A 24,672-nucleotide genomic window follows, 5' to 3' on the forward strand; every position below is an offset into this window, starting at 1 on the left:
AGAATATTTAAAACGCTACGGGATCCGGGATAGCGAAGCGTCGATTTGCATAGCCTACGAAATTTGCGTAATCAGCGAAAGGGATAGTTCTCTGGGTGTAATTACACCGGGTCTCTACACTTTCGAGGGAATCGAGCAAAAGTTTTAGAAGGAACTAGCAGTTTCCATGCTGTTGAGATATTTCAGGGGTACTTTATGTGGTCCCCACTTTGAAAAGTTGCTCGCATTACGGTTAGGAATGAAACCTTTAATTCCATCCTAATTAGTATCTGATTTCACGGTAATTTTCCTGCCCTTTGAAGCTCCACTTTGAACTGTACACTAGTCTTCCTGAATTTTCCTTCCCGCGTCCCTCCCGCGTCCCTTCTGCACTAAAAGAATATATTGCTGACGCCAAGTACTTTTGCATGCGTAATTTGAGCTCTAATTGAAAACTTCAGGGACAAAGAATACCAAAGGTACCTTCGTTCCCTCTCATTAAGAAAGACTTCTTAACGAAACCCGTCACCCATCTCGATTCGAGCTAATTAATTAGCGGAAAGGGCAAGCTGAGTGGAATAATGATTAGCCAACCTTCGTTATAATTGTGCCTATCGATTGATCGACGAAGCCTGCTCTCGTTACGCAATGACGGAGATTAATTACTCTCCCCCATTAAACGAAATTGCAAGCTTTACAGTAGACGCAATTGTCACTGCGCCAGTAATTAAAGAATAAAATATTACAAAGCCAAGTGTCCCCCGATTCATTCTATAATTTCTATTATAACTCCCGATTCCCTTTTGCTCCCAGCTTCGACGAATATTTCGCAGCAATCTGTGTAAATCTGGCACAGTCGTAAGTGCTCGCACTTCATTTACAAGAAAAATTCTTAAGCTGCGGCCGCTTAACTGTAAAAAAGAGACTCGCAAAATCCGACGATTCTCTGCAAGCAGAGTCGTCTCGTATCCCAGTGATGAGGTTTCACCAACGACACAGGTTGACCTGGAGCTTAGCCACGTTTACTGCTCAATAAAAAGTACACGAACGACGACCTATCTGACTTCTGTAATAAAGCGAAATTAGGAGCAGTCTCTGAAGGGGCATTCGTGAAAAAAATGCATTAAATACTCGGCAGCGCTATGGTTAATTAAAAGTTCGCGTCCGCGCCGCGACACGTGCACGCGCGTTTCGCGTAGATCACGCGCCGCGTCCGCGTTGTCGCGTGAAACAGCAAATCACCGAGTGCGCCGGAGTACCTATTAATTCGCGAAGGATTTGCGGGGGAAATTAATTAATTGGTGGCATAAAGAATTGATAGTGTCGGCCGGGCGGACGATAAGACCCGGTTTTATCTGGTATTCCGCTGGCGCGCACACGGTGTTTCGGTGGGGCGATGCTTGTCGATGGCACGTTTCGGTGCCGCGTCCTCAAATTAATATGGTAATGAGCATGATTTATAGCCCCTGGAAATTGTTTCGTTATTGCGTCGGTTATTTCGGATCGATTAATCAGTTTATGGTAATGATGCCGGGGCCTGTTTCGCGGAACCAGCTCGCGGAACGGCGAAGAACAAACGGGATAAACCGATAAAGTATCTCGTTCGCCTCATCGGCGCGCTTGGCATTACCCGCGAAACAAATTACTTTTTAACTACTTTTGTTCCCGCCCTTTATCGAGTTCGGGATTTATGCGAACTTCCTATCTGCTTGGGAAATTTTTATGAGCTCTCGCTGGAGCGGAAAGATTAAATGCCGCGGCGAATTAAACGGCGTCCGACAAACATGGCGTGGATCAATTAGTTTTGGCAAATGTTTCTGGTGCTTTAAACTGTTTCGAGGAGCATCCCCCGTCTGTGATCTACTCGGGTGGCCCGTCAGAAACGTGGCACCTATTTGGCAATATTTGTCGTAAAGATGGGAATGCATGGGGAAGATAAGAATTGAGTTTCATTGTGGTCACGCTTTGTGGAGGAATTAAAGTAGGGTGGATGCACCATTTGTGGCCACTTTAAGGGGAGGTTCTGGTCTAGAGCCCCAAAAAATAGGTGATATTTAGGAATTAATTAAAGGAAAACTACTATATATAATTTAATGGGACTTGTCGCATTGTATTAAGGATGTCTTATGTTATAGAAATATATTTTTTGTTTTATAATTAATCAGTGCAAACAGCCCTGGGGAGTCGTTAAAGTTAAGGCGTCAAAAAATTGATCCAAATCGGTGGGACCTGTATCTCTAAAAGTTATTATCCGATTCGACTGAAACCTTTTTTATTTTGAAGATTATTCTATTTTCTAGGGGGGGGGCTAAAAAAAATTACAAAAATTACATTTTTTTAGAAAATAACGACACTTCACGTTTGAAATCACTTTTCCCTGTATTTTTCGTCCTTTCAACGCCTTTAAAAATTATAAATTTTCAACTTTTTGTAATTTTTTTTAGTCCCCCCCCTAGCCAGAAGTATATTCTTCAAAATAAAAAAAGTTTCAGTCGTATCGGATAATAACTTTTGAAGATACAGGTCCCACCGTTTTGAGAACACTGTTTCGAGAAAAACGCATTTGAAGTTTTACGTGAGCGCCGGAGTGGACAGTTGTTGCCCATGCGTTTGCCGCTACTCAAATGCCTATAACTTGGGGAATTTTACGAATTTCAACAAATCCTTTTAAACACGTATTCCTAAAAGATTGAACATTCGAAAAATGAAATAAAAAAAAAATCGACATTTAGATCAGAACCTCCCCTTAAGGTGTTGCACCGGTTTTGGCCACTTCTTAAAATATATAATATTTTTCCGTGTAAGCAATAAACGTAATCGTATATTTCTGGCGGTGTACTAAACAAAATATTTATGACGTGAAATTCTCCACATAATAATGATCTGCAAAGAATTTAAAAATAAGATAATTATGCACATGGCCAAAAACAGTGCAATGACCACAAACGGTACATCTACCCTAATCGGTATAAATTAAAACAGTTTCCTCTTTGACTTAATTTGCTGTCAGTGTTCTCAGGGCACATTACCAAGTAGTATCACTTGAGATAGAGAAGCAGTCTTTCTCCAATCTTCAGCTACCAGAGAAACAGATTGCGAGTCTCCTTTATGCTAGCCTACCCCTGTGGAACGTTACCATTCCCCGAGCAATAGCACTGATACTTTTCTAAAAGAATCGGCGAGTATTCTCGAGTAACTTACTTTAGCAATTTAATTTCCTCCATCCCCTTTGTTAATTTGATAGCTCTCGTCACGAACGCGAACCTGCAGGTCGTAGATCAACGTCATTTTAAATGCATTCTATCCTTTTACCAATTTAGTTGCGCAGCGTGGACGTGGGTGGATGAAAGTCGATGCTTTACATTCGTTTATTTGCTTCGTGTACCGTTTCGCGTACTTTCGCATGTTACAGTAGCACCTGTTGAATCAGACCAGCCTCTATATCTAACCCAACCAACCGCACTATGATGCGGAGGCAAATCGTGTATGGAAGAACGTTAAACCTCCTTCGTAATTTATGACGTTACGCTGAAGTTTGGAGCCCCGCTGGCTGTACACGCTTCCCCCCCCCCCCCACGAGATTCATTTACAGTGGCCAATTGAACGGCGAAATTACACGCTCGAGTGCTGCGAAACGTTTCGCGAGCCCGCGCTCCTGCCCACAATCTGGTTGTGTGTTAACACTTTACCAATTCGAATATTTAACAAGCTCGGCCGGCGAAATTTCTGCAAGCTGCAAAATTAACTAGCTTATAGAGATAATTGGCGTTGCTAGAAGAACGGGAAGCTGGAATATTCGTGGAAACAAATTGAATTTGGAGGGCTTAGTTTTTTTTTGATTTTATAACAGTTTGGGAAAAATAGGGAGGTGGAAAATTCAGGGAAACAAATTGAACTCGGAGGGCTTAGTTCTTTTGATTTTATAACAGTTTATGTAACCTCGGAGGAAGCATATTGCGATCCACCGTGGAGTATACTGCCGTCTTTAGTTAAAATGTCCTATCTAACATTTTGAAAGAACCGAGAAAACTGAAGTTTTATCATTTACTTTGTACCGTCCTTATTTTCCTTCAATCAAATTAAAACATGTTGTCATTATTGTGGGATAAATAAAATATATTTAATATAAACAGGAAAGATATATATATATATATAAGATTGAAAGAAACTAAAACTAATACAAGATAACCGACTACGACACAAACAACTCGATTTAACACAACGACTCAGTACATCTACACACTCTGCCGGTTGTTCCAACTCTGTCCTTTCCGCGGAAAACTCGCCTTTCCGAAAAAGGACGCTACATCCCCACCACGCACGCTTTTCAAGTCGCCCTCATGCCCAAATATGGACATCGCTCCGCCGCGCGCTTTCTCGCCCCGACAAACCCTTGCGCGCGTCGCTGGGCCCGGTGACGCGTTGGGTTTTCCCCAACGGGCCTGTCTCCTCCGAGGTTCTCAACGTCTCGCTGAACTTATTCCGATACTACATTATTTCGTAACAGCCTAATATAATTTGGTAATTGTTCTAGATATTATAACCATTTGGAAAGAAGTTAAGTTAAATACATTATACTATTTATAAATCTTTACGAAGCACGTAGTTTTCTAACTTTAATTAAAAGGTAAAAGGCGTGTGGAACTTCGAGTATTTCAACATATCTGAAAAAATGAAAAAATGCTAGATAGTACAGTTTAACTAAGGAGGGCGGTATATTAATAGACCAGAAAAGGTTTCATTGATAGACGAAAGAAAATTTCCTTGAAACGGTACAGTGGTGTTGCAATCAATTGACTTCTACCACCACTGAATTCGAGTGCTTCCCTTATTCTCGTTGTCGGGGATTCCTCAGCCTACTTTCCGGGATTTAAACTTGTTCGAGACAAACTATGTCAGTGAAAGAATTTCAATTGTTTCACAACAGTGGAGCCTCCTCCAACAATTTTTATCCTTGAACAGCAATGAAGTTCAAGCATCAAGGGTCAGGGTTCAACCCGTACTTTTTCACCTTCCCTTCGCCTCCCCATTACTCTGTACCGAGTGAGTGACAGACCCCAGGAACTTGGAAAACTTCCCCGGGGAAGTTCTGGAAACAGCGTTTGGCGAGTCCTGCCCGCCATACTTCACGTGCTTCGCGTCGCAGACAAAGGCTCGCGCCAGAGGTTCCCCGGATGTATGTACCTAAATTAACGAGCCCCGCGGAGAGATTAAAGCTGGATGAAACTTTTGAGCGTTCCACATCTAATAATCCTCTACCACGTTCCCACGAACTCCGGCGCTCATTCATCGCAGTGAATGGCTGACCTATAGTCGTATGTACATAGCAAGGTAACCTTCCCCCGCGTTCCAGGTAATCCCTTGCAAATCGCTCTGCCTGAAACTGACACTCCCGCGGGATGATAAAACCTGGAGCCATCGACGAATTCTACAATCTCCCCCCCTGTATCGACTTATTAACTCCAATTCCCTATAATCTCCAACTCAAGCCTTCTCCGTCACACGATGCTCTACATCAGAGCCAGACCTCCCGGCCCTAAATTGATCCCCTAATTTCACTCGCACCAGCGCGCGAACCCTTAATCGTAAAAAGGGACGAGCGCCCGGATGATCAGAATTTTTTCCCGTAACCGTGTCACGGGCGAAGTTGAAATCGATATCGAGGATTCGTCTCATTCGTCCCGGCCCTTATCAAATTCCCGCGCCATAATTCACTGGCCTCTCTTGGTCGTGAAGGAAAAAAAAAAAAAATTAGCTGATCTCGCAGCCTTTTTATCGAGTCGCCCGCCTGTCGACGCCCCGTTTGCTCGAGGACGCTCACGTACACGCTGCCACAGATCAAGCAGGTATTTGTACGGGAAACTGGCTGCCGCCTCTCCACACAGACGGCGCAAATGTTTGCCAAAGGCTTAACATGCGGGCGGCTGGAGGGTTTCCCGCTGGGCGATGAATCTTCGTCCGGGGGCCCGGGCTCGGCTCTCCGGGCCGCGTCGCCGCGGCTCCTTTTTCTTCGCGGGTGCCCGCCGAAAGGGCAGGGATATTTCCCGGCGGGCTGCTTTCTCCCGATGAGAGATCGCGTGATTCGTCTGAGCAGCGCCGCTGATGTACGGCACTCCTGTGTGCGCGCAATGCCAGCACCTGCACCGGCATTCGTCTCGCTCATTTTTCTATCGTGCAACTTCAGGGCCGTTTCCGGGCCGCCCGCCGGGCGACTGGATCCGACGGGGCGGACTTCGACGGGAGGAAACTCTTTTTTGTCTTCGGGGAAAAGGTTTGTTCAGGGGAACCTTTAGGTAACTGCGTGCTCCAGGTGGAAGGGTGTTGCTCGAGAGGGGTGGAATTCTGTTGAGATATAATAATTATAATAATTCTTTTTTGCACGGTAGAAAAGTGTACCTTTTACAAAGGAAAAGATATGAGAAAGCGAGGAAGAGAAAGAGGGTGATTTAGGGTGATCGATGGTGGGGAAGTGAAGGAATAATCCTGTGACTTTGCGACGTCTCATGCAGCAGAAGGCATTTGCTGTGCTTTTCGAAATGGACAGTTGCATCGAGGATCTTTGGTGTTCGCTGGAACGCGCGTTGAAACCTTTTACGGAGGGTTCGCGTTTAACGTGTTGAATATTTTGAAATACGCGGGAATTACCGCGCAGTTGGGATGTTCATAAAACACCCTCCGCGGAGTTTCTGGACATAGTTATGGCGCTGATAGCTACCATTCCGGCAAGAAATTCTTAACTACGTCGTTAGTCGTGAGTTGTAATGGGCCACGGTGCGCAGCAATTTGTTGGAACACTATCGCGGTATAATACCAGTTATTCGCGACGCTAAAAAATATGCCCGGCTAATTTATAGACGGAAATTCGTATCGTTTAATCGCGCGATCGGCCACACTGAATATTTCCCAGCTTTCGTCTTAAATCAGTTCTATTGCCACTAATCGTATACTGAAAATGCAAAATTTATTGAATGGAGATCTGCGATACGGCGAAGTTTGAGTTACTTATATCGTCGTTGAAAGGAAAAATTTATATTCCTTGTAGGAGGGGAAAGGATGGTCTGACTCAAGGAACTTAAGAAATGGTTAAATTGACGATTAAACATTCACTTATTGTGAATGGAGTTTCCCGATTTGGAATATATATTTTTAAAGTACACATAGTACTAAAAAATTCTTCGACCTTTCCTTTTTGAGTTATCAACAAAAAGAACGATTTTTTATTGAGAGAACTACCTTAGGAAATTTTTTTACACAAAAGAATAACGCCATATTCGGATTCAGCACCACAAAAAACATGCAGATGCCAGGTTTTAGTAAATTTTTCTGAAATAAGAGGATTTTCCGTTTTTGCGTACGCCTCAATAACGCGAGTAAAATATATAATAATAATTTTCAAGATTTCTTATTTACTATGAGTACTTTCAAAAATATATTCCAAATCGGGAAACTCTATTCACTATAAGTGAATGTTTACTCGCGGGCAATTTTTACTGGAAACTGTTTCCAAAACGATGCGTACATTGCTGGTTGGTATTGCTAATAATTATATAGTGCATATTAGAAGCTGGAATAGCGTGTAGGGCAAGTGCAATTAGAGGAGAAAGCAAACCGCGTGGAAGCAAGTGGAAGAGGCGCGTACATAGCCAGACGTGCCCGCAATTACCGCGCAGGAGACCGCGCTGTTATTATGTGGTAGCTATAATGCCAGTTAGTAGAAGCTTCCGGGATTAATCAGATCTTCAAAAGTGTGAAGAACTTTATTAGCAATTCTATTGAGAATCTCCAAGTTATAATCATCTTAATCCAGCATGAACTCTTAGTTTCCGTGTAGTAGAGAAGATCCGCGACAAAGTGTTCGGAATAAGGTTACCAAAACCCTCCGCACCTACCCCTTAAACCGCATCCTCCCCCGCAGGCAATAGACGTAAAACAAGGCCGCGCTAAATTTTAATTTCCAAGCAATCGGGAGCTGGCGAGCTTTATTTCTCAAATTGGAAACGCCAGCTCTTCCTCGAATCCCATTTACCGCGCTGTTTCTCACTGCACATAACAAGTATCGCGGCCAAACAGATCGCGGTTTAAGTCACCGCGCCGATTTAATTGGATTTACGATCGCCACGATTTCGTTGCGCCAGTGGTAGGTGTTCGACGAGATGCATTCCTGAAAAAGTAATCAACATTCTTGGCCCCTTGGTCGATGGGGGATTGTGCGCGCACAGACAGCCGCCGAGGGTGTGCCTCCAGATTCGTTTACAGAACATTCGACGGACATTGTGCAGGCCTGTAACCACGGAACAATGGGAATGCCACGATATGGCTCCCCGTTCGAAGTATGGTAAGATAGATCGGCGAGCATTCGATCAGGTTCTCCAATCTCGCGTGTCCTGCTTCTCGCGCTACAAGCGGAGACTTTATTTTCACGGATCTAGGGGCACGGCGATGCACGTGCCTCGTGGTATCGAGGGGGTGGTACGCTTCGGTAGTCAGCAGTCGATGAGGGAGGGAGGAAGAAGAAAGGGGGTGGAGAGAATTAAAGAAACAGAGAGTTGGAAGTTGGAGGGGACGAAATGGTATCTGCAGGGGGAGGGTATTGAGAAAAAAAAAGAAGAGGAAGCTACAGGGACGAGCTGGCAGTGACGCGAAGGAAAAATTATCGATCAAAGTGGAGGAGGGCCGCTAGACATGAATTTTCTTCGCGAGCTATCTCGTTGACTTCTCGATTTTATTGGCATTCGGTCTGGCCTTAATTTCCGATTCTGGCGGTCGAGTGGCTCGTCGCCGGCGCAGAAGCTCTCGTATGGGAATAAATGAGAACGATCCCACGGTCTTGAGTGAGCGAATTTCTGTCCCTTCCGTTTAATTCAGAATTCTGCCGTCTAAGGGTGGATCCCGCGCGACAGGATGAAACGTCAACCGCAGTTATTGTCCTGACCGTTTCCTTTGTCATTTGCCATTCGCCATTTGCCGCTCCATCCCCTCGCATTTTCAATTCTCCCTGAGCGATGTACGCCCCTTATTAAGGACCTGGCACTGAGCTTTGGAGAACTGTTGAAACCGTGGAATCAATTTATAGAGTTTCATTGGCAACGTGATTGAATTATGTAATGTCCACTTTTGGATGTAAAGCGTCGCGAATCGAGAGAATTTCTAAATTTTCAGAAGGGATTCCTCGAGATAGGAATTTTGATTGTTAGAACTTACGAATCGAGCTGTAAACCCAGATATCTGAGGAAACTTACTTCGAATCTTCCAGAATTAGGAATGTTTAATTTACGATTCTTTGATCTTGAACTGATCGAACCTCCCCCGGTTATCCTAGATTTCGTTAAACTTTGTTTTATTTAAATTCCGGTGCTCGAAATCTAATCATCCCTGGCGCAGAACTGCAGTTTTGCCCTACATAGAAATGCCATTAATTCCCTCGCACCTCGAACGAAATCGACAACTCGTTCATTACAGTTTAATCAAAATTCCATTATGACGCGTTCCGTTGTGCTTTTCCAATTCTGTCCAATTGATAAATGGGGCTCAATAACGTGTTAATATGACGCGTACAGATATTTATGCCTGCTTAATTAATTCCATATTTTGTAATTTGACGGTGAATTCGAATCTGCCCGACGTCACCGAATTACATACATTTCCTGGGGCGATGTTTGCTCATTGCCGAGCCGATTATGCGGTTTAAAGAGTCGCGGTGTTTTTGCCAGGGCAAACAATATATGCTACCGAACATTTTTCTTTTGTTTTGGCTTCGCGAAGCCTCTGGCCGGAGGATTTTTGTCCCGAAGAAGCTCGGAGGTTGCCAAGCTTTGCGGCACGTGTCGTTGTCTCACAGACATTTAAGGCGTAAGGAAAAGCAAACCGGGACCGATGGTATTCGCCATGCCGTAAGCAAAGTGGCGTTGAATTATTTAATAGTTCCCTGTGCGGCCTTTAACCTTCTTCCTTTCTTTCCGCCGAGGTAATGGAATACACTATGAGGGAATTAAATCAGTGTACTCCTGCGCCTGGTGGTTTAAAAATTTGTATTCTTGAAAACCGTCGGAGCTTTTAATTACCTGTTGTTGTTTCTGGTTGTTTGAGCTACGAAGTGCAGTTTGATTGGTCTTATATGCAGTTAATATGTTGGATAATTGATTAGCAATTATCCTTCTTCATTTCTTTCCTGGAAATTTTGAAAAGGTTTCTTTGAAATTCAAATATTGGTACGTTAATTACTATTTTCACAAAGGGAAGCTGGCTTTTTCTACGCGAGCGGCCCTGTCTTTCCGACTGCATTCCGAGCTTCTCGGTGGGATCATATTACGATCTATAATGGGATAGAACTTTACACGTTAATTAGCGGGGCTCGCTAATGAGCTTCTTTGAAAAAACTTGTTCAGGCTCCATTATCCAGCACTTCTTTTTTCCATTTAACGGCAGTAGATGCGGATTCCGCCGTGAGAGTTTCTAGTATATCAATTATTCTAAAAAATTCGATTAGGGAACGAGCTTAAAGGGCAAAGACGAAAATTGCATTCCTTTAACGAGCGATTATAAAAGTTCGGAAGAACCGAGATTCTCGGGGAAACTTTGGATAATTCTTTTAAAACTTGCTCCGCTATTTTTCCTACCGTCGCCTCTTATATTGAATCGAGCAATTAGTAACATTTGCTCTTGGATTTGCAAATGATTTTCTACGCCGAATGATTTCTCTTTTATTCTCATTGTCAGTGCTTAATCGTTCGATACGATATTTAATTCACGAAAAACATTAAAAACATTCTCACGCAAAGATTGTGAAATCAACTTTGCTAATTCCAATTGTATTCTCGTTCTCCGTTCGAACACTGATTCCTCTGTCACTTTTTATACTTGACATTCCTTTATTGGCCACAAATCAATTCAGTGCTCAGATTTTCAGCTTCGGTTTTAAGGAACTAGGCGCTATGTCATAAAATAAGATAATAAGGCTAAAATAGCTCCGACGACCTGTCAATTTCGCTGTCTTTCGTGTATAGAGACATGGTCGCTCAGTGTGCCTGTGGGTAGAGGGGAAGGGGGAATTAGCTTCCAGACGCGACCGCGTCTGTTGATGAAATTACAGCGATGGATCACTGCCACAATTTCTTTAACTTCGATCGAAATTTTATGAGAGAAAAAAACTTTCCTAATCGTCATTTTCCTAATCGTTCGATTCCTCTATCGATTACTTATTATGATACATCTGTAATGATCAGAAATTTTCATAATTCCAGGAATATAATTTCATTATTGAGAGTAGAAATTAAAGTATGTCAGTACTAATCACAGCTCAAAATGTTAAAAAAATTCCAAACTCCCAAAATTATTTTGATCCAAAAAATACCATGGAAACAACTCAGACCTTCCCCCATCCCCACACCCACGTCAGACCTGAGACCAGCCAGTTGTCATCTACATTAACTGTAGAACATACACTCAGCAAGGCTTATTTGAACGAAGTTCGCGAGCCATTTCTGAAACATTCTATACATTAGCAAGCTCAAGTTGCCAGCTCAGCTGTGGCATTCTTGAACTCGGCCCTGAAACAACACCGCTTAACCGACTTACGGATTCTTTAAAGTCATCAAGGGCCCTCGAGGCTGATTTCCCACGATTCATTTGCGCGTCGAGTATGCAAAATTGTCCCCAGCCACGAATAAAGACTCTCTCATCGTCGAAATCACGTTCGACGCAATATCGTTACGAAATTCACCGCCCGTATCAGCGTATCAGCAGCAAGGTCTCTGGAGCTTAATAAATGAGGCAACTGGATGTGAAAAATTGTTCAATTTCGTGGAAAACCTTATATCAAATATCGTTGCTGCGTGAAGCGCTCTACCGTGGCAGCCGTAATATCGGCTTATTAGAAACCGGCGAGCCGGACTTTTAAAATTTAATGAATCCAGATTTTTCACTCGCCGCTTCTCGACTCCAGACCGTCGTTCCGCAAATTGCGACTCTATACGGCACCGCGTAACGTCATTAAAACTCTCTACCCTGGGGGTCGATCTGATTAGCATGTTATGCCGCGAGCAAGCCAGGAATTCTTTCGGAATCGATTCTACACCGCGCTACCGTTCGCGCGATTTTGTTCCGAACGGAGGCTTAACATTCTGCGGCTACTTCGGCCGAATACCAATAACTTCGCCCTGCAATTATTTATCCATTAGTGCAGCTGCGTGGAGGTGAAAGTGCATTTTAATCGCACGAGAGTTCGTTCTGTTCTTCCCCTCGTTGTTTTAATGCCCAGCGATTTTGGTCAGTTTCAGTGTAAACGTGTGCTGGTTTTGGGATTTCTTTTAGGTGGGAAGTTAGTTTAACCTTTTAACGTTTTAATGGTGGAATTGTTGGGTTAAGGAATTGTAGATACTTTATTGGCACATTTTAGTTATAGGATCATTGCACACTAAATTGATCACTGTTTGTACTTGACGCCAGGCATCTTGATGAAATTGAAATATAATGTAGTTCACTCCATTTTTCTAGATTCACATCTTCTACTATAAAGCAGAAAGTGTATTTTATGTTTGTGTGCTTGTCCCTAAAAACTTGCGACCGGTAAACTCCGGGGTCGCGAAATGTAGCTCAGCTCATTATCCCTGGCTAATTCAGACAAATGTGACCATTTTCACAAAAAAAACTAAAAATTTTTTTTTCTTTTATAAAATTAGAATCTAAATTTCGGGCGAAGCCGAGTAGTAAAGCTAGTTTGTTTATGTTATTCACGCAATTATCTTCTCCAGCTTTCTTCACTATTTAGTATGATTTGAACATTTATTATTGATTAATCAATTAACTTTGATTCAACATCGTCACCACGCTTTCCACGCGAATGAAGTGTTTTGGATTCCCAATTATTATTCCCTTATTCTTTTGTGAATCTGAAGGGTTCTATCTCGTTCTCGCCTGCTCATTGTACGTGCAAGATGTAATTTCAAGTTAGAAATCCCTTGAAGCACATATCTATGTGTCTTTATTACACAGCCTGTGCATACGTAGGGGAGATCGGGGCTAAAAGTTCCGGGGGTTAGTTGTTCCGACGGCTCTATCTTCAAAATAAAAAGTGCGTTCTACTTTAAATTATTTTTTCCGTGTGAGTTGATCACGTCACTCTGTCGCCCACTTTAATAGCGTCCGCGACAGCGAATTGTGTGGTTGTAAGCAAGGACCTATTAGTCGCGTACCAGATAAGTAAAAATTTTTCTATCATTACTTTTTGGTCTATTTCAATTATTTAACGTAGATATTATAGATTGAATCGTTCTTATGGATCAAATGACATTTAAGAACATGGTGTAATAGTGTTTATCGTTTGAATACATGTATAAGCAGAATAATCTTTGAAATTGCTACATGTGTCGGTAGGGGCTAGTTGTTACCGTGACTTGGGGCACGTTGGTACCGTAAAAACTTGCCCCGCCGCAAATAGGTCTGTGAAGATAGCACCCCCAAATTCGATTTTTAAAAAAAAATCAACGGCATTCGTTTGTTCATCGTATGCCCATGTTTGCCCATAAAAAAATTTCGTTTGCCCACCCTTCAAAAGAAAATTATGGCAAAAATAAATTTTCATCAGCACCCCCATGAAAACATTTTAATGATTTGTCGGTGGGAAATTATTGTCCTTCGTTTGCCCACGTTTGCCCATAAAAAAATTTTTTTTGCCCACCCTCCAAAAAAAGTTATGAACAAAATAAAAAATTTGTCTTCATCACCCACGATGAATGCATTTCAATTTTTTAAAAGAAGGATACGAATATACCCGACCTGGCCACGTTTGCCCACTCTCGGATTTCATTTGCCCACCCTCCAGAATTTAAATAAAAAATAAAAACCTCGAAAATAAGGGTACAGGTGAAGCTATCGCGTTAAAGTTCGATTTTTCTAGAAAATATTATCAAAATCGTTCTTTCAACGATGCAGTCCGTTAGTTTAGATGTAGAAGAGATTTGCCCATGCATTAATTTCGTATGCCCACCCTCCAGAATCGAATTATTAATAAAGATAGCCAAGAAGTGCGGTGCCCGTTGAAGCGATCGCGTTAAAGTTCGATATTTCTAGAAAATATTATCAAAATCGTTCTTTCAACGATGCAGTCCGTTAGTTTAGATGTAGAAGAGATTTGCCCATGCATTAATTTCGTATGCCCACCCTCCAGAATCGAATTATTAATAAAGATAGCCAAGAAGTGCGTCGTTGGAAAGAATTCGAGAGTATCGCAGACATCTGTTTACGTTTCGACAGTGGCACTCGGCGCTGCGCCCCTTTAGTTAGGGTAGCAGCGCTGCGTGTCGTCATCGAACGTGCCGAAACGTAAACAGATGTCTGCGACACTCTCGAATTGTTTCCAACGACGCACGAAAGTCAGTCGGTCTACAGAGTTCGGGCGCAACTCTTGCGAGATCGTGCGTTCATTTACGGTTTGTGAAGTAACTGTGACATTATATTATTTTCCGTTGTGCGATATCATTGCGGTAATTAGTGAAAAATGACTAGAAAACCACTCTGGTATTATTCTGCACATGCTGCAGATGTGTGAAAAGTGTGAAGTATACGATGAGCGATACAAATTGAAGTGGATAACATGTCACCAAACACCTTTAACCTTTACGGTAAGAACAATCAATTTGATAATTCATTCGGAAAAAAAACTAACGGAAAGGTATTCGGTTCAACGGGTACCGCACTTCTTGGCTATCTTTATTAATAATTCAATTCTGGAGGGTGGACATACGAAATTAATGCATGGGCAAATCTCTTCTATGTCTAAACTAACGGACTGCATCGTTGAAAGAACGATTTTGATATTACTTTCCAGAAAAATCGAACTTTATCGCGATCGCTTCAACGGGTACCGCACTTCTTGGCTATCTTTATTAATAATTCAATTCTGGAGGGTGGACATACGAAATTAATGCATGGGCAAATCTCTTCTATATCTAAACTAACGGACTGCATCGTTGAAAGAACGATTTTGATATTATTTTCCAGAAAAATCGAACTTTAACGCGATCGCTTCAACGGGCACCGCACTTCTTGGCTATCTTTATTAATAATTCGATTCTGGAGGGTGGGCATACGAAATTAATGGATGGGCAAATCTCTTCTACGTCTAAACTAACGAACTGGACCGTTGAAAGAACGATTTTGATAATATTTTCGAGAATAATCGAACTTTAACGCGATCGCTTCATCTATACCCATTTTTTCGCGGTTTTTATTTTTTATTTAAATTCTGGAGGGTGGGCAAATGAAATCTGAGAGTGAGCAAACGTGGTCAGGTCGGGTACATTCGTATCCTTCTATTAAAAAATTGAAATGCATTCATGATGGGTGATGAAGACAATTTTTTTATTTTGTACATAACTCTTTTTTGGAGGGTGGTCAAACGAAAATTTTTGATGGGCAAACGTGGGCAAACGATGGACAAACGAATGCCGTTGAGTTTTTCCAAAAATTCGAATTTGGGGGTGCTATCTTCACAGACCTGCCGCAAATGTATAAATTGTTTCCGCTGTGCTTTAAGATGCGAACAATATGAATGAAAGGCGGAAAGGGACATGACTTCGATCGAAGATATGCGTAAAGATAAATAAAAACTGTCGCTTTTGGTTTTCTTTTAAAGATAATACATTTTTGTTGGTCCGAACCTTCATAAATAACCATTATTAATAAAATTCTGCTTTATTTCATTAGAAAATGAAATATTTCATTAAAAGGCAACTCTTATATCATAGTAACAACTTACCCCAATGCGATAACAACTTGCCCCATATAGGGGTAAGAAGTTCCGCTTCGATCAGCCGCAAATAAATTACTTTCTATGGGAAACCTATTACAATATATTAAACACAAGCTTAAAATCAGAAGATATAATAAATTTAACAAGAAATTAGTCAATAGTGAAGAGAATAACTACATTATTTTCCAGTCATTTTTTATGTTTTATCGAAATCGGAACTTTTAGCCCCGGCCTCCCCTACTTCAATGTCTTCCGTATCTTCGCGGCTACCCGCGAGGAGAGATTTGCAAGTAGTTTCCACGTAAGACGGCTGAAGAGTAGATTATGTTAATCCCGCGCTGCTACAGAACTCGACTACCTCTCGCTACGCCTACTAACCCGACGCTTTGAGTCTCAGATGTTGTTATCATCTGTGGCGCGATCATCGTGGGTACGCGCGACTGAATCCTGTGGAGATGAAATTGCACGCAAGAGTCTGTAAAATTAGGTGTCTAGCAAAGATTCTGCCTATTCCACTTCTGGGCTTCTGAATCTTTTCTGACACAAGTTTTGTGATAACAGAACCTGGAGGAATCCCAATTAGGTTCGGCATATTTATTCACAAAATCATATTGTGTTTAGTGATCATTCAGTAATTTAGAAGTACAACTCCTTGTTGAGCTGTGGTACTTTCATAGTAATTTGTATCGCAAACTTTCCCCTGACCATCGCCGCGCTCAATTCAATGGTCACATCGAGCACGCGTAATTAATTGCGAAGGTCTCCCAGGGAGAACTGTGAGAAATCCTTGGCGATCTCGATGAAAAACCGAATTCAGTATGCATCCGTGAAAATGTTTCGTAATCTCACGGCTCGTGAAATCCCAGCCCGAGGTGTTTAAACGTCGACGCTCCGAGGCGTCGTGGGTATTCAAAAGGCTTCATATCATTCACTCGTACGCGGTTTATTTAAATTCACGTGCTCGCGGGGGCGCGTATGAAAGGCAAGGTCTCTCGTCGAAAGAGGCACGATGAGTTAGCGCGAACGCGAGTGCCCGCCGGACTTCTGTATGAAAAGTACTAGCAATGGGGACGTTTTTCTAAACGAGGCTCACATGGCAAACTTACAATTCACATTTCATGACTCGCCATTCAAACGCGCCTCCTGTTTTAGCTTCACGCGTGCACGGGCCTTGCCACAACGGACTCTCATCTGCTAATGACGTAACGCAGGGACAGCAATTAATTACACGCTCAAACCACCATCTCCTATGTGTGCTAATTGAATGTTAACAGTTGGTGGTACGAACTTCTTCTTGGCTTTTGTTTTGTTAAAGCTTGATTACTGTTGAATTCAAAGTTACAGCTTCTTGACAGAGTCGAGCATTAACTAAACAAAATATCATTTAAATAACGGATCAAATAAAAGATACTTTAACTTTAAATTATTTTACGAATAAAACTAATTTTTTATCCGACGATTAAAGTCAACTTTTTTATTCGTCGAGTGCTTCAACTTCAGCGTTGAATACCTACAATTTTCAACTTTAACCCGGGCCAACTTTATTCGACACATGCCGAATCATTTTTTTAAACTTTTATTCGTTCTACGAAATTTTATCCAAATAAAATTTTCGTCCATCTCTGCTTCCTGATAATTGAAATTTTTCGTCTCTCATTCAATATTCAATGCCAGCCAGCAGGTAACATACAGAACTCTAAGCTTCAAGTAGTTAAGCCCCGTTATTGGTCAGACACGGCTCTTCCTGCTCGCACCTCGTCGATCTTAAGTAATTAATTTCCCAACGCCACGCGTAACGATCAAATAACGACCCCAGTGAATAAATTTCACATTTCATTTAAAAGCAATACTAATAATTCCCTAGACGTTCTCCAACCACTGTTCGTCCTGAGTAGAAATCCACGATAACAATCAAATGGAACATGGAAATGAAACGAAAGCAGTAGTCTCACTGAAAAACCAACGTCGCCATCGTGCATTTCTGATTAATCAGATCCATGGCGTTCCAGGGAATGCAAGAACAATCTCGGTCTTCGTTATTCGTGTTTTCCGCCCGGAACGACAGGGGAAAGTTCTCTCGACGGACGATTCGACGTACAGATGTGGAGTGCAGGATTGTAATTATCTCTCTCCCTGGTCGTTTGCAGACCATAGTTTGATTCGGGGGTTGCAGGTTGTGTGCTGGAGCTTTGCGGGTTTCACGAGCGATAATATTGCGGCCGGGGGTGTACCGCGAAACGGGAAAGTTGCGAGAACTGCGTGGGTGGCGAGTGTTTCCCCACATTGCGCCGTGTAGTCGAGTGCTGAATTGGGACAAAGGGGGAGCGATGGAACAAAAAAAAAACACACACACACACACCCCTCGGTTCGACGTGCTGGCGCTAAAATGCAGAAGCTTACGGTCGCGTACATTTAAATAATAGGTCAGCCTCTGTGCTCGCTGCAGCCAGGATTCTGGGCGTAAAAAAGTGACTGGCCGGCATTAATCATATTCATGAGATGAATTGAAGTCGACCTAAAATTGAAAGGTTTGAATATCGACGAGTTCGTGATCGAATATAACAGTGACAAAGTTATTCTACTTTTAACAATACGCATCGCCCTCAGGAAATTAAATACAGAAATCATCACATAATTCCAATCGGCCACCTTCCAATCACAGTGAATAAATGATCTGCCCATAATGTGTTTTCTGTCAACGTTCACGAGAAGGCACGCGAGGCACTGCACGATGTAGTCGAAAAAATGAGAGAAAGCTAGTATCCACAGGGCTGTGCTTAATAATGGGGGTGGCTTTTCGAAAAATGGAGTATCTGCGTCGACAATACAGCCTCGACAATAGAAGAGCTTCGGTCGCCCCTCCTGTATACATGAAATTGTACTCCTTCCAAGAACTTCCCGACAAAGGTAGACTCTGGTACACATCCCTCTGACATAATCTTCTTACGAAACGCTGCTCGTTAGGCGATCTAGTCATGCGGCACTCCAACTTGACAATCGAGAGCAATAAGCCTGCCGCACCATCGTCATTTCTACTTAATCCAGCACTGGACAATCCTGCGTTGCTCGAAGTACCGCGTAGGTCGACAGTGAGAGGCCGTGTACACCTTCAAAGACTGTCTTGCTCTAGAACGACAGAGGGAAGTCGGCGACGGATGCTGATGATCGATATACCCTAAACGCGAATGGAGCCGGCTCATAGAGCGGAAGCTAATTAGGGCTTGTTTAGTGGTCGCGATTAGAGCAACGTATGGGCGGGCTGTGGGGCATATGTTCAGCTGGACTTTGGAGTTAAGCGGGTAATTGGCTGGCAGAATTCATTCACTGGTGTACACATTAGGATTAGTTATCGTTTATATATAAGGGATAATTACTGTCTATAAGGCTGCATTCTGTGATCCTTTGAGGTGAAAATATTCCACATAGTAGAACAAGCCAGGTATTAGGTAGAACAACCAGGCAGGTATTCCACTTAAAGGAATTTTTAAACCATTTCTTTCCAAAATCAAACTGCAGTGGACACTGCTGACACTTCGGGACACTGTTTATTGGGGGTAAGCATTCGCATCACGTCCCGACCAACCCTTTTTGCCTGTATATCCTTGTACGAATTAACTTCGAAACACCAACCGATACACTCAACGGCGACAGCTCCCACTAATTCGGCAAGACCATCCGGTTAATGCGGAAACGAGTAAATACCCCGTCTACGTGGGAATGCTGTGCAGAGAAATTATATCAACACGTAGAGTGAATCAGAATAGGGATCTTAAGTAATGAAACAATTAGGGGACAAATGGCAGACGTTGTTAATTGCTTCGGTATCCTCGGAACTCCCAGCTAAAACCCATTGAATCCATCGAGTATCTCGAGCACTTGCACTTCTTTAATCCCCTAATTTTTCGACACCTGGAGTCCTCAAACTTCGAAAATTCCTGGCCCGTACTCCGAGCTGTTCGAACTTAATTGCGAGATCAATTTCAGTTCGTTAAACTCATCTTGTTCTGCCTGATTTTGAAACTTTCGACTACCACTCTAGGCCACTCAATTTACATACCACGCACAACTACTTTAATAAGCTCACAGAATATTAATCGATATAATGATAAGCGCATTAGCAGCAGAGAATAGAGGAGGCCAGGGCGATCCACCAAATCTGGATTCGATCGCAATCGCTTTAACAGGGATTCGGTGGTTTCATTATCGGCGATCGTTACCGCATTTCTAATCGGCTCTGCGGATGGATAGGTAGACCCGGAGGATATATGGAATTTAATTACTTCTATACATACCGACCACTCCGTCATCTCGCGGCCAGATGCATCGAATTTAACCGCTGGGTGCAGCGCAGGAATTAGAAGCGTGTGTGCATCCCTTTTGCGCACGACTTGGCACACGCCGCCGTGTGCCTCTAACGAAGTAACTGCGTAGACGCTGCCGACTCGTTAACGGGTCGCGCAAATATTATTTTCACCGCTAAATTCATGCAACTGTCGCATATCACGGCGGTCTATTTGCATATCGCACTGTAAATAGCGTTCCGTTGTCGATAGAACTACACCCGACACGTGCAGCTGCGTTTTCTGAGCGCGTTTCTTCTTGTTTGCATTCGCAGGGTGCTTCGTAGGGGTTGATTTTCCTGTTTACTTTTTACCATGAGCTACGGGCCAGCATCCCCGTTTCGTTTTAGGTATTCCAGCTGCGAGGTCGAGTTGTAAATTGTTCTCTCGCAACGTGTAATTCCGCGGGATGTTTTTTAATCGCACTTGGAAATTGCAATTTCGCCTGGAATGTTGTTCTTTTCATTTGATAAAACATCTTTCTACCTTCTCGAGCTTTTTTCTCTCTCTCTCTAATTCAGCGCGCGATACCTTTCGCGATTGCTGGTTGGTTGTTTCTCGACGGTTCGGAAATATCGTTTCTTAGGTTTGCAAATCCTTTTAATGTTCTTTAGGAAGTTTGCAATAATTATCTGACAGTTTTCTCGCGTTCTGCTTGCACCTTGGCGACTGTAATACGTAGGCTGGAGAGTGTGTCGGAAAATGGGCAATGTCGAGCAATTTGAAGCTATTTCGTGGTAATTAGGGGCAATGTAATTAGTGCTTATCAACGTGGCGCGAGTTTAAGCCAGAATAGTGGTAACTATCTTGACTCAAACACGACGCGTGCCAAAATATTACTGATTAATGTCAGGGAAGTTAATGACGGTGTGTTTTCGCGTGCTCTGATAATAACCAGCACATCGGTGCGTCAAACTGTAACGTGTAACTGGAAATTCAATCTTTTATTACTTGCGTTATTAATCATCGACGCCAATAAAATCTATCGGCATGCTATGATAACACAATGTAGGTACATAAATCTATTACACCGCGAGGAAATACGATAATTAATAGTAATTTTTTAGCAATCTCCTTTGTCTTGTGAAATTTCCTCCTGCCGAATATTAATTAATACAAGCACAGTAAATTTGTGATTCCGCACAAGAGGGAAGGTATTATTTGCTCTCATAATATGTAACATTTTATCAGCGCCAGTGTATTCTCAGTTGATTCAATAAATGGATAACAAATTGTCGAAGATATTTTACCTTTAATTTAATACTTGAGAGTATAATAGATACAAACAGTTCGCAGTGTACCGTTCCGGTTCCGAATAATATTTGCTCCAATTACTGCTCTCCTTATTTATTTTCTGCTTTGTTATAATATGTATTCAGCAAAGAAATCGATACCCGTGCTGAAATTACGCATGAAAGGTCCCTTAGACTCACGTGAAGTGGTTTCCAAGTTCCCTCTGTCTGCTCAGTCTCTTGACGTCTTATTTCATCTTATCTGCATATAATTGGAAGCGCTTAAACGAATTTGTCGATAGCTCTCCACTGCGATGCAACGAGTAGAGAAAACGTATAAAAAGTTCACGAGAACTTTTCTTGTTTCCATGGAAATCCCGAGAACGTGACTCGTCCAAATTTTCATTGAATTCTTCTGTGCCAATAAGCCCTTTATAATCCACATTCATGTCCCAACAATATCCAAAACACGCCTTAATTAAAGCGAGTCTCCTTTAATTTCCACGATACCTCGCCGTTCCCCTGCACTTTTATCTCGTCACATGCTCCAGCCTCGTACGCGGTAATCGCGGAATTCTATTACCGTTTATTACGAAACGTAGCGCCACTTTGCATCCGTTTCACGTAGGCTGCAGAATCGCGTCGTAACGTAACGTCGAAGCCCCTGCATTTTCGATGAACCCTTAAGCCGGCGCGCTCGTAAAGAACGCGAAATACTGTTGCGCCAAGTCGCGATAACGGCCCGCCGATCCATTGATAATCTTGCACCCGACAAACGTACCCTTATTTTTTCCGGCGAATTCAGCGTAATGGATACGTCGTAAAAGTTCACGCGGCTTTACTGCCGGCGCACATCTGCATCGGGGACGAGCCGCTAAGTGCAACGGGTGCATAAAAATGCCCATAACCTTCTCGAAGTGGGTACATTGCCAGTTCTCGGATCTACTAACTAAACCAACCCCCTAGAAATTACGCGTTAATGACTGAGGGGCTGTTTAAAGCACCGCGAAGTATTTATCCGAATTAGCGTCACCTCGGGAGAAGATCGCACCTCGTCACCTAATTTTTTCCCAGCATCCTCGCGCGCCCTTGGCCCCGGTAGCTAAGCTTCTCATTTTCCTGCAAGTTCTCACGCGCCCGCCGCTTATTAAATCGGCCCGCTGCAGCGTTCCGTACCGCCGTTCGTCTTCGACAGAGATAACTAGAGGAAGGAGACAGTCGGAGCTCGTGAACGGGAGCGATCGTTCAATTTGTGGGTAACGAAGCGGGGGACGAAGTTGTAGCCACTCGCGGCAAATAATTTCGGGACCGATCGATCCCGGAATCCCACCTGCCGAACTTCGCCCACCAGCTCTGTCCAGGCTTCTCTGTTTCGTCCTCGATTTCTGGGCCGACGGCCACGGCTTCCGTCAAAGTTTCGCAGATGCCCCCTGTACAGAAATCATTGCCGCGTGGAAGATCGATGGTATCTTTGTGTTCTGCCGCGAATCGCGCGTCAGAGATATGATCCCTCTGATTTGCACGAAGCCCGGCGAAGCATCGGCCCAAACAGCGATTTATTACCCGGCGCAGGTCCTCTTGTGACGTTTTCGACGGAATGATATACGTATCGGTCGTTATTCCCCCTTCTTTGTCTCTGCTTTTCACTCGGCAGCGGGCTTTTTTCCGGGACTGCGCGTCTCCCCGTCCGCCCCCCGCAGCGGGAAGCAAAATGTATTTTGTAACGAGGATTTTTACGCTCCCTTTGCCCCCACGTTTGCTCCACCCCGGCTGACAAACGGTCGTTGTTTCCAAGCGAAACATTCCCGTTCCGCGTTCACTTTGCCCTTTCCGTTCCGCGGTGTCCGGAAGTAACGTTCCAGCGAAAATCGTAGATCTGTGCGGGAAAAACAGCCGAAAGGGATCAAAGGACACTGGACGGGTTTCGCTAACTCACTGGAGTAGCAACTTCCCCGGCGGTAACGTAGGCGACCCGGGGGTTTCCCAATCGCAATTCCGCTGCTCCTCTCTTGCTGTAGTTTTTCGTACAGCACAGAAGTAGAGGAATGTTTTTTGCGAAAGGCACGCGAACGAACGAACGGTAAAATTCCATACGCTGCAAGTGGATTCATATATTCGATGAAATAACAATGTAGCAGTCCATAAAATTTCGAGCCTCGCGAATGTATGCATTTTTACGGGCCAAAGTTTTATTAGTTTCTCGTAAACGTTTCTAGCGTTCCTTGAATCACTTCACTCTGCTGTTTGATAGAGAAATCGTTCCGGGGACACTTCGCTCGCTCTTGCCGGTATCGTTTGATTCGAGGCAATTTCTCGAAGCTCTCCTACAACGTTCGTTGGGGCTTATCATAGACAAGCGAAGCTCCTCATGGAGAACAGAGCACTTTGTTATCGCGAGATACGCGCCGGTAGATATCCAGGCAAAATTGCGACGATTTCTCTCCTTTAATACCTCGGAGGCATCGGCGATCGACTTGTTCGCGGTAAAAAATGACGTCGATGGAGGAGCGGCTTCTGAGGAAAACCCCTTTTCGCTTCGAGCCTCTGCTCTAACGAGTCGCTGCCGAGATTAACGAGACGTTGATCCGTTGCACTTTTAATAATTTCTGGACAGTGGTGTGTCGAGTCATCGAATCTGTTGGATATTCGTGTGGATCGATGGAAATAAAATAGCCCGCGTAGTGGACGCAGGTGGGGGCTAAATGTTCGTCGGCGACAAACGAGGTCAGGCACGAGGCAATGCGGAGATTTTCGCTAACGAGTAAAGAGGAAACTGTTGCGCCTGGGGAAGCTAGTTCCCCCGTCGTTGTAGTCCCCGTGGCTCGTTGCAATGAAGCTTCCGAGGCGGACGTTGCCATTTAAAAGCTTGCTGCCGCGGCGTCTTGTAACCGCCATTTCTTTTTGCGGAAGTCTTGCTGCATCCGTCGGTGGTTGGTGTCCTCGCGCCACGCGCACCTTTGGCTGCCTTCCATATACCTCCTTGCCAAGTGGATATTGCACATGGCATCAAAGGGTGCCATAGAGGATTGCGACGCTTCCGCGCAAACGAGCTGTAGCGTCGACTTGACCCACGAGTACCTCTGCGCACACGTGCAACTCGCAAGTCCCGACAGCATCTGGGAAATTCTTGGACAGAAGGTGTTCTCGGGGCGGGCGTTATTAATACTCGCGGGATTTTTAGTACTCGGAAACTTTCGCTTATTTGGGGATCTTGCGACTTCAGGACCTCGCGGCGAGAAGGGTGCAATTACATTTTTGAGTGTAATATATATATGTAAAAAAATTCTACAGCGTTTGGTGCACGTTTGATAATAAATTGAGGGATGTTTTGCACAATACGAATGCTCCAGATTTGAAAAATTCGTCAAACATG

At 43.5% G+C, this 24,672-nt stretch overlaps 1 protein-coding gene across 4 annotated transcripts in view; it reads right to left on the minus strand.

Annotated features, from left to right (window-relative positions):
* Glurb (metabotropic glutamate receptor B) overlaps nucleotides 1–24,672 on the minus strand; it is a 243,591-nt gene that overhangs the window by 41,447 nt on the left and 177,472 nt on the right. The gene's annotated exons all lie outside the window — the stretch shown is intronic.

This window comes from Andrena cerasifolii, chromosome 11 (assembly GCF_050908995.1).
Source record: "Andrena cerasifolii isolate SP2316 chromosome 11, iyAndCera1_principal, whole genome shotgun sequence".
Taxonomy (NCBI): domain Eukaryota; kingdom Metazoa; phylum Arthropoda; class Insecta; order Hymenoptera; family Andrenidae; genus Andrena; species Andrena cerasifolii.